Source organism: Heterocephalus glaber, unplaced genomic scaffold, assembly GCF_053883595.1.
Source record: "Heterocephalus glaber isolate CG9 unplaced genomic scaffold, H.glaber_assembly_v1.0 deba00001457, whole genome shotgun sequence".
Classification (NCBI taxonomy): Eukaryota; Metazoa; Chordata; class Mammalia; order Rodentia; family Bathyergidae; genus Heterocephalus; species Heterocephalus glaber.
The window spans coordinates 35512141-35523170 of record NW_028258305.1 but is presented as its reverse complement, the minus strand read 5'-3'; the positions used below and the strand labels follow the sequence as shown (position 1 = coordinate 35523170).

The following is an 11030-nucleotide window of genomic DNA, read 5'->3' as shown; positions in this document are numbered from 1 at the left end:
CCCAGCAGTATGGAAAGTGACCATTCTCATTGACAAACCTTTCCACGTGTCGAAAACAGGCATGGAAAAATGTATGGATTAGAGATTCAGGGTTAATGACTTTCTAAGTGTGGAAAATTTTCCCCAAAAGTATTTCCAAGTATAGAAAATTCACGGAATAAATGATGAGGGCTGAGAGGCTGGCAGCGGCAGTAGCCGGAGTCAGAATGAGGAAGGAGGAGAAATTCCCAATTCTCATTCCTGCACCGCACACTGTCTTCCAGGCTAGCCTCAGTTTCATTGCCACCCCTACCCAAGCAAACTTAAAAACCAGCCCTGAGTTTCTGTGATGACATTTACAAGATGAAAGCTTATGATTGTCAGGTTGCTGCCTAGGCCAAAGGTGACACCAACCTTCCTTGCTGAACTGTGTTTAGCTTCTTAACAGCTGTGAGCTCCTCATCCCTATGGGTAGAGGAAACCATTAGAGATGAAACAGGAGGGCTGGGGAAGCCTGCGTTTCTTTAATGATCCCCAAAACTTCCTTCCTGGAAGCAAGAAGGATCTGCCCTTGGCCCAGAAATTAAAGTCAGACATATTAAGACACATCAAAAATGCCTAGCTGACAGGCAGTGGCAGTGCATCCCTGTAATCCCAGCTGTGCAGAAGGCCAAGGCAGGAGGATCCCAAGTTCAAGGCAAGCCTGGGGAACTTACTGAAACCTTGTCTCAAAAAAGGAAGATGGCGATGGGAGTGTTGCTCTGTGAAAGAGTGCTCGCCTAGCATGTGCAAGGCCTTGGGTTTGACCTCCAGCCCTGAGAGGGGGTAGGGAACCCAACTGAATGGGAGTTATGAGCTAATGTGAGTAAGGTCATAGCTGCCCAACAGGTGAATCCCAAGCCTGGGTAGTCCTCACAAAAAGAGGGGCCCCTCAGAGGCTCCCAGGATATCACCTCAAAAGTCCTCCAAGAAGCTGGCCCCAGGGGAACCATGGGCCTTACATAGGGCTCAGAACAATGGCAGAATTTTCTGGGCTGGGTCTATCCCCTGTGAGCATCAGAGACATGAGGATCACACTGGATATGGCTGGTGACTGTGGTCTGTTGGATTCTCCCTTTGCCAGCCACTCCTTCTCATTCTGTGAACAGAGCAGCCCTCTCCAAAGAACCCTAGGCACATGTTTTGACTCTGAAAGTCCTAGGAGAGTAGAGAGTAAGGTCATCATGTTATTTTAGACACAAATTTGATACTTAGATATATCAAAGGCCTGGCATACAAAGGTTGAGAGATAACTCCCCACTCCCCTCTCCGTGTCTTCAGCCTTCACCCACATCACTTTGACATTTGGGCTCTACATTCTGAGAAAGTTCATCATACCAAAGAGATCCCAAGAAAAAGGGAAAATGCTATAAAGAGAAAGGATGGAAATGAAGCCTAAGGAGAAAGCTTAAGTATGTTGTGATTCTTTTTTTTTTTTTTTTGGTGGTACCGGGGATTGAACTCAGGACCTTGCACTTGCGAGACAGGCACCGTGCCACTGAGCTAAATCCCTGGTCAAATGTGTTGTGATTCTTAAGCTTGGGAAGAAAGAAGGCCACAGGACAATGGCATCTTTATGTTTAGGTAAAAGAAGATTGGTTATATGAAGGCTGCTGCAGCTTTGTCAGCTAATTAAGTGATTTTCTTCAGATCCCCTGAGGATCTGTCTTGGGGAGTACAGGCATTGGATAGGAATCCCAGGGAAGACCCCGAGAGTCCAGTCTTAGGAGGGAAACTGAGGGACAGACTCACCCCTCACAGCCCATGCAGACAAGGGCTGTTAGGCTGCTCAGTTGGGTGATGGAGAATCAGGGCTCCATTCTGGAGTAAGCTTCAGAGATGTGCTGCTGGAGAGAAAGATGCGTCATCTTCAGGTTAATTAGCTATTGAATAAAGGCTAAAAAGAAAAAATGGGTTTTGTGGGAAATGGTAGAATTCAGCTATCTAGTTGTAAGAATAGATCACAAGAAGTTTGTTAACTAAGAGAATTAAGTCGTTTCTGGGAAATTCCACAAGTCTGTTTGTTAAAAGAATGACAGAAAACTTTGAGACCTTGTAAAAGTCTCACAGGAGAAAAACAGGTTTTCCTAGTTTTCTTATTTACCATTTTCCGGGATCAGAGGACCGCGACCCAATGACTCTATGGGTGGTAAGAGAGATACGACTCACTAGGCACATCTGTGATGTTTATGGTGGGGTGGTGGGCTTGATTTTTGGCTAAAGTCATCCTGCTCTCTTGATACTATCTGATAAGAAGAGGGCTGCGGTGTGCTCTTTGATGTACGGGATTGGTGAATGGAAACAGGGGACTTGTGAATTCGCCTGTAGCTTTTATGAGTCACTTAAAGTCATTTGTCACCAGAGGTTAAAATCAGAAAGATGATAGCCAGAATAACTAAGCTGCTTTCCCACATGTATAAAAGCCTTGCTTCTTTCCTTTGTGATGGTCGAATAGTGCCAGAGGAATTAAACTGCTGTTCATCCCCCAGGCTGTCTCCTTTTCTTTCTTTAAAAGTCAGTGCTTTCCGGGGTTCCAGTTCTCCCTCAAGAGAGACCAATGACAGGTTTCTTCCCCTGGGAGTTTTCAGAACGATAGCCACTTCCTTTGTTCAAAGATAGAAGGATGTACCAGATATTCTTTAAAAGGCCTACCTATTTTTGTGCATCCATGGTGAATTAGAACTCTGAGAATAGGAATCTAATTGTGGCCAGCTTGGTCAAAGGCACAGATGTTCGAGATTCACACAGCCAACCTTCAAGGACATAAGGTGTGTGTGATTGGTCTGGGGACACCTGGCACCTGGGAATGGCATGCCACTGGCACTCTCTCTCTCTCTGTCTCTCTGTCGGCTCCAGATTTTTGTCTTTATTTTTCACACAACAGAAACAAAGTCACCGAGAAACCTGGCTTTACATCTCACTCTTCACTATTAAAGAAGAGCTGCCTCTGTTTCCTTAGTTCCAAGCCAAAGCATTCCAGAGAAGGGCCAGGTCGGGGTGCACCTCCAGGGGCAGGTGGCCAGGGCTCTCAATGGAACCTTGTGGCTGAATCAGAGGGAGAATCCGATGCCAGGAAGAAGGACAGAGCAGACACAGACATGAATGTCCAGCATGGCACCAAACAGGATACATTAAGTGGGTCATGGAGCTGAAGGAACAAAAAGAATGTGGGAGTGAATATGGGGAAACGCCAGAGAAGGCTAAGGAATAGGGTCATTCTGCAGCATAAGCAAGCAAACTGAAAGGGCATTCAGTTCTACTCTTGAGTGAAGATGCCCCAGGCCATATATATTTCTTGCCAATTTCCTTTCAACCTTTAACTAATAACTTTTCTTCTTTAAATTATGTCTGAGCGAGTTGGCAAAGAGTTTTATAACACTTCACTTATTTGTACTTGGTTTAGCTGGAAAGATTCCTATGAAATTTTCTGCCCTGATCATTTGTTCTATCCAACACTAACCCTTGCTTTATAGGCTATCTGGGAAACATGAGATGTAATATTTGTTAATGGCAGCTGCATCTTTCTACTCGGTAAACAATGCCTTCCAGCTATCAGTTTTAGCTGTGAGTGTGATAGATACATATTTGCAACTGAAGATGGATACATCAACAGGGTCCCAGCTTTACCAGAATGGATCATCAGCTTGGCAGTGGTAGGAGCCAGAAAGACTAGAAAGACTAGAATTTGAACCCAGGGGCCAGAGATTTAGCTCAGTGGCACTTGGCTCAAAAGTACAAGGTCCTAAAGAAAGTACAAGGTCCTGAGTTCAATCCCTGGTACCAGAAAAAAAAAAAATTGAACCCAGGCTGTGAAATGAATGGAATATAATGAGGGCTATGATGCACTAGATTCCTCTTCTCCATCACACTATTCTTTCTCCCAGCTGCCAAAGGTATGGACTGCTGACCTATCTCACCCAAAGTTTCACTTTTGTCCAGTGTGGCCAAGCTGACGCAGGGTTTTGAAGGCCCAGCGCTCTTACTCCAGTTCAGGGCAATTCTGAAGGTGACCCGGATCAGAGGTACTGCAGGATCTGCCTTTGATGGCAACAGTGTTCAACCTCTTCCTCTGCCTCATCCTGTTTCCTTGTTCTCTAGTAAATATTTTAGTGAGCACTCCCAGTAAACGTCCCACATGCAAATTTCTATCTCAGCATCTAAACTAGACACCTTCCTTTTAGGACTTTTTCCATTGAGATTAAAGCCATTATGTGTTTTTTCCAGATGTACAGTTAATTATTGTAATGAATTTAAAGCGTGATCCAAAGAGTTCAGTACCAGAGTTAAGTCACAGTTAAATAAAGTGCAGTCTGTTTAATCAGAATAACTTCAAAATATGGGCGGGGATTTAGCTCAGTGGTTCCACTGCCTGCCTCACAAGTGCAAAGTCCCAAGTTCGATCCCCGGTACCAACCCCCCCCCCCAAAAAAAACAAAAACAAAATAACTCCAGTCCTTTACTTATTCTGTTACTTATTCTATTAAGACTCTTAGTTGCAAATTATAGAAAAACCAACTATATAGAAAAGTTTATGTTTACATGTGGTTGGTGGGAAAAGTTCATGAACCTATAAAATCCAGGAGCAGATGTTTAGGTACATCTGGATCCAGAGGATATTAGCTATAGCCAGAGTCATCTGGAGGCTCAACAGGGACATGTCTGGGTCTTTTTCACTCTCCATGTGGTATTAGGGTCTTTTTTTCCCCCTTGTGGTCCAGCAATCTAGGTAGGCTTCAGGTATGGTATCTCAGGACTCCTAAAAATGTGATAGTCACTAATATGCAATGACATAGAGTTTCTTATAGTGTTCCATGCCTTCTTAATGTTTGGCTTATAAATACAGTGGTACCTCCATTCACAAGCTTAATTCATTCCGCAATTCTTGGGAAGGCCCTAGGTTTAATCCCCAGTCCTGAGAGGCGGTGGGGAACCCAACTGAATGGGAGTTGGGAGCTAACGTGCATAAGGTCACAGCTGCCCAACAGGTGAATCCCAAGCCTGGGTAGTCCTCACAAAATGAGGGACTCTCAGAGGCTTCAGGCATATCACCTTAAAAGTCCTCTGAGAGGCTGGCCCCAGAGGAACCCTGGGCCTTACATGGGCCTCACAACAATGGCAGGATTTTCTGGACTGGGTCTATCCCTTCGTAAGCATCAGAGACATGAGGATTGCACTGAATATAGCTGGTGACTGTGGTCTGTTGGATTCTCCCTTTGCCAGCCACTTCCTCTCATTTTATGAACAGGGTAGCACTCTCCTGAGAGACTACCAAAGTGCCCTGGGCACATGCTTTGACTCTGACAGCCCGAGTCATTCAAGGAAGATGGCCGTGGTGTTATTACCTAATGTGGAGTTCCCAAAGGGAAGCAGAATTTTGCTGAGCACTTACTTCTGTTAGGGAACCAAATTATTTGCAAAAAGAAGCATTTGTGAACCAAGGTGTTGCTGTACTAGAATGTCACTTCTAACATCTTCGGTATTAGTGTTCTTCAGACAAACAGGACCAATAGGATGTTTATTAAAAGGAATTGGCTCACATTACTGTGGTGGCTAAGATATCCTACGATCTGCAAGTAGCAAGCTGGAGACCCAAGGAAGTCAATGTTATAATTCCAGTCTGAGCCTCAAAGACTGAGGACTAGGAGCACCAGTTATGTTAAGTTCAAATCCAAAAGACAGCAGGCCTGAGACACAGAAAGAGCTGATATTTCAATTCATGTCCAAAGGCAGAAAAATGCCAATGCCAGCTCAAGTACTTAGGCAGAGGTGTTCCTTCTAACTTAGCTTTTTTTGGTTCTATTCCAGGTCTTCAGATCTTCTGTTGATTAAATCAGAACATGGGCCAGAGAGACAATACTGAGGACCAATGTAGAAATAGAAGACTTGAACCACACTGTAAACATATTAGATTTAACATACACCCATAGAACACCCCACTTAACAAGAGCAGAATAATTGTTTTCCAATACCCATGGAACATTCTCCAGGCTAAATCATATGGTAAGCCATAAAGCCTCAAAATGTTTAAAAGAATTGGAATCATACAAAGTTCTTCTCCAAAAACAGTGAAATTAATATAGAAACTAATAACAAATAAATTTGGAAATCACAAACATGAAAATTAACATACTCCTAAATAACCAATGAATAAGAAAGAAATCACAAAGGAAACTACAAAATACTTTGAGATGAATAAAAATGAAGACGCCATATACAGAGCTATGAAATGCAGCCAAAGCTGTACCTACAGGGAAATATATATATTTATAGATGCTTATATTAAAAATCTCAAGTCATTAATATAATGTTCTGCCTTAAGATATGTAAAAATAGCAAATTAAAGTTAAAGCAAGCAAAAAAAAGATGATAAAGATTTGCGGATATTAATAAAATGCAGATTAGAAAAGCAATAGAATCAACAAAACCAGAAGTTAGTTCTTTGAAAAGATCAGTGAAACGAACAAATCTTTAGCTAAACTGACCAGGAAAAAGTGAGAAAAACTAAAATAGATAACATCAGGGAATAAGCAGGGGATATTAATATCAACCTTAAGAAATAAAAAGGGTTATAAAGAAATCTATGAATTACTATATGCCAATAAATTATAGAGGGCGAGGATTTAGCTCAGTGGCACTGTGCCTGCCTCGAAAGCAAAAGGTCCTGAGTTTGATCCCTACTACCAGAAAAAAAAAAATAATTAAAAAAAAAATTTATAGAACTTACATGAAATAAATTCCTAAAAAGATGCAAATTACTGAAACTGACTTAAGTAGGAATAGAAAAATCTGAATATACCTATAACAAATAGAGATTGAATTAGTAGTAATTAAAATCTTTCTAATCCTAGATGTCTTCCTTCACTGTAAAACTATGGAACATTTAAAGAATTAATACCACCTCTTTACAGACTTTTCCAAATCACAGGCCAGTCCCCATGGCACTACACAAGACAGAACACCAAATGTTTACTGGAGGTCATCTTCAGAGACCAGATACCAAAGTCTACTCTGTGCAAAGTCTCCCTATAGATAATAAGCCGATAATTTTTGGCATATAGCTGGGTACTTTCTGAAAGTCCTTTGACTTAAGGTTTTCCATGTTCAGGCTTTGATTCTTGATAAATGCAAAAATTTGTTAGAGAAGTAACACACTAACTCTGAAGAATTTTTATCTCTATAAAACCAACAATCTGAGAGAGATGGTCTTTTTTTTTTCAATTCTTTTATTGGGTACATTTTAGGTATACAGTACATTTACATTTATCATTGGATGCTTGTACCTGTACATGATGTATCTTGGTTCTTATTTTTTTCCCCATTACCTGTGTGCCCTTCACCCTCTCCACCCTTCCCTATTTACATAGATTTCGTTTCCACTTTTTTTCTTTCTTCATAATTTTTCCTTTCCCTTCTTTCCTTTCCCCTTTCCCTCCCACCACCCATACACCTTTGGACCTTTTAATATTTCAAATTGTCAGTTATTCATTTTAAGGGCCAGGGATTTAGCTCAATGGTTCTGGCACCTGCCTTGCAAGTGCAAGGTCCCAAGTTCGATCCCTGGTACCAAAAAAAAAAAATTATTCATTTTAATCGTTTTAATCCTTATTTACACCTTCAGTTTCTCACACTAGAGAAACTATTTGGTATTTACACATGTGAGTCCTGTTTATTTCACTTAAGAGTGTGGCCTCAATACACATCCACTTAGCTATAAATGTCTCTAGTTTCTCATTCTTTATGGCTGAGTAAGTACTCCATTTTATAAAAAAAAACCCACATCTTCCTTATCCAGTTTCCAGTTGATGGGCACTTGGGCTGTTTCCAAGTTTTAGCTATTACAAAGTGTGCTGCTATGAACATGGGTGCACGTATATCACTGTGGTATGATTCTTTTAATTCTTTGGGGAAGATACCCAGCAGGGGAATAGCTGAGTCAGATGGGACTTCCAGTTCTAGTTCTTTGAAGTATCTCCATACTGATTTCCACAGTGGTTGCACGAGTCTACACTCCCACCAGCAGTGGAGCAGGGCTCCTCTTTCCCCACAGCCCTGCCAGCATTTGTTGTTGGTTGATTTCATGATAGCAGCCATTCTTTCTGGAGTGAGGTGGAATCTCAGCATTGTTTTCATTTGCATCTCTTGAATGACCAGTGATGTTGAACAGTTTTTCATATATTTATTTGCTGCTTTTACTTCCTTGTCTGAGAAATGTCTGTTCATTTCAGATGCCCATTTTTGAATTGGGTCTTTGAATTTGGGGGGGTCTGATTTTTTTCAGTTCTTTATATATTCTAGATAGTAGTCCTTTGCTGAAGTACACCTGCTGAAAATTTTTTCCCACATTGAAGGTTGTTTCTTAACTCTGTTGGTGGTTTCTTTTGCACTGCAGAAGCTTTTTAATAAGATGAGATCCCAGCTGTTGATTCTTTGTGCTAGTTCCTGTGCTACTGAGGTTTTGTTCGTAAACTCTTTTCCTATGCCAATGTCTTCAAGAGTTCTACCTAACTTATCTCCCAGCAAGTTTAGTGTTTTTGTCTTCATATTTATATCTTTAATCCACTTTGATCTTAGTTTAGTGCATGGTGATAGATATGGGTCTAGTTTTAATCTTTGGCAGGTTGAAATCCAGTTTTTCCAACACCATTTATTAAATAGGCTATCTTTCCTCCAATGAGGGTGGTTGGCTTCTTTGTCAAAGGTGAGGTAGCTGAATGTGTCTGGAGTTGTTTCTGCATCTTCTAATCTATTCCACTGATCCTCAGGTCTGTTTCTTTGCCAGTACCATGCTGTTTTTATCACAGTAGCTTTGTAGTATAGTTTCAAGTTGGGATTGTGATACCCCCAGCCATGTCTCTGTTGCCTAGAATTGCTTTTGCTACTCTATGTCTCTTCTGGTTCCAAGTGAATTTTTGGATTGTTTTGTCTAGTTCTGTGAAGTATATTGTTGGAATTTCAATTGGGATTGCATTAAATCTACATAGTAGTTTTGGAAGTATGGCCATTTTCACTATATTGGTGCTTCCTACCCAGGAACAAGGGATGTCCTTCCATTTTTTTATATACTTCTCGATCTCCTTTTTCAGAGTGCTGTAGTTTTCAGTGTAGAGGTCTTTTGCTTCCTTTGTTAGGTTGATTCCTAGATATTTCATTTTTTTGGATGCTTTTTTTTTTTTTTTTTCGGTATCGGGGATCAAACTCGGGTCCTTGTACTTGTGCAGCAGGCGGCAAAACCACTGAGCTAAATCCCTGGCCTTTTGGATGCTTTTGTAAAAGGAATTGTTTCCCAAATTTCTCTCTCAGTGAGTCTGCTATTTGTGTATAAGAAGGCTATTGTTTTTTGCGTGTTGACCTTATACCCAGCTACTCTACTGAATCTGTCAATTAGGTCTAGAAGTCTTTTGGCTGAGTTTTTTGGGTCTTCTATGTAAAGTATCATATCATCAGCAAATAATGACAGTTTACCTTCTTCCTTTCCTATCTTTATTCCTTTTATTTCTTTCTCTTTTCTAATTGCTGTGGCTAATGTTTCCAGAAGTGTATTGAACAGGAGTGGTGATAGTGGCCATCCTTGTCTTGTTCCTGATTTTAGCGTGAAAGCTTTCAGTTTTTGACCATTTGGTAAGATGTTGGCTGTTGGTTTTTCATAGATAGCTTTAATCAGGTTGAGATAAAAACCTTCCATTCGAATTTTCTGTAGGGTTTTTATCATGAATGGGTGTTGGATTTTGTCAAATGCCTTTTCTGCATCTATTGAGATGATCATATGGTTTTTGTCCTTGGCTCTGTTAATATAGTGCATTACATTTATTGATTTACAAATGTTGAACCATCCTTGCATCCCTGGGATAAATCCAACTTGGTCAGGGTGTATGATCTTCTTGATGACCCTCTGTATTGTTTGCCAGTATCTTGTTGAGGATTTTAGCATTCTTTGTTCAGTAGGGAGATTGGTCTGTAGTGGTCTTTTTGGGTTGGTTCTTTCCCTGGTTTTGGAATCAAAGTAACACTTGCTTCCAGGAATGAATTTGGAAGTCTTGCTTCCCTTTCAATTTCCTTGATGAGTTTAAAGAGTAATGGTGATAATTCTTCTTTAAATGTCTTTTAGAATTCAGCAGTGAAGCCATCAGGACCTGGAACGTTCTTTGTTGGTAAATTTTTTATTACATTTTCAATTTCACTCACTGTAATTGGGGTGTTTAGAATTTCTATATCTTCTTCATTTAACTTTGGCAATTCATATGTGTCTAGGAATCTGTCCATTTCTTCTGTGTTTTCCATTTTATTAGAGTACAGGTTCTTGAAGTAGGTATTGATGATCCTCTGGATTTCTGCTGGGTCTGTTGTGACTTCACCTTTTTTGTTCTTAATTGCATGGATTTGAGCCTTTTCTTTCCTTTTTTTGATAAGGTTGGCTAAAGGTTTATCAATTTTATTTATTCTTTAAAAAAACCAACTCTTTGATTCATTAATTTTTTTGTATCATTCTCTTAGTCTCTATTGCATTGATTTCTGCTCTGATCTTTATAATTTACTTTCTTTTACAAGCTTTGGATTTGTTATGCTCTTCTTTTTCTAGGAGCTTGAGGTTCTGCATGAGGTTGTTTATCTGCATTCTCTCTCTTTTCCTAATATGGGCATTCACTGCTATGAATTTCCCACAAAGAACTGCTTTCATTGTGTCCCATAGATTCCTGTATGTTGTACTGGGATTATCATTTACTTGTAGAAACTGTCTAATTTCTTTTTTAATTTCCTCTGTGACCCATTGGTTGTTCAGGAGGGTGTTATTCAATTTCCATGTGTTTGTGGGAGTTTTGTGGTTTATGTTATTGACCTCCAATTTTATTGTGTGGTCTGATAATATACAGGGGGTAACTTCAATTCTTTTACATTTACTTAGACATGTCCTATGAGCTAGCATGTGGTCTGTTTTGGAGAAAGATGACCTGTGTGCAGCTGAAAACAATGTATTCTGATTTTGTGGGGTTGAACATTCTGTAAACATCTATTAA

The 11030-nt window shown here is 40.3% G+C and overlaps 1 protein-coding gene across 3 annotated transcripts in view; it reads left to right on the top strand.

The window, feature by feature from the left end:
* The window catches only part of Ttc27 (tetratricopeptide repeat domain 27), a 254203-nt gene that overhangs the window by 201435 nt on the left and 41738 nt on the right, over positions 1-11030 (top strand). For 2 of the 3 annotated variants that reach the window (XR_015453011.1, XR_015453012.1), the window contains exon 24: positions 5824-6018. The exons of the other annotated variant lie outside the window; for it this stretch is intronic. The gene's annotated coding sequence lies outside the window, so the exon portion shown is untranslated. The remainder of the gene's footprint in view (positions 1-5823; positions 6019-11030) is intronic. 3 annotated transcript variants of the gene reach the window in all.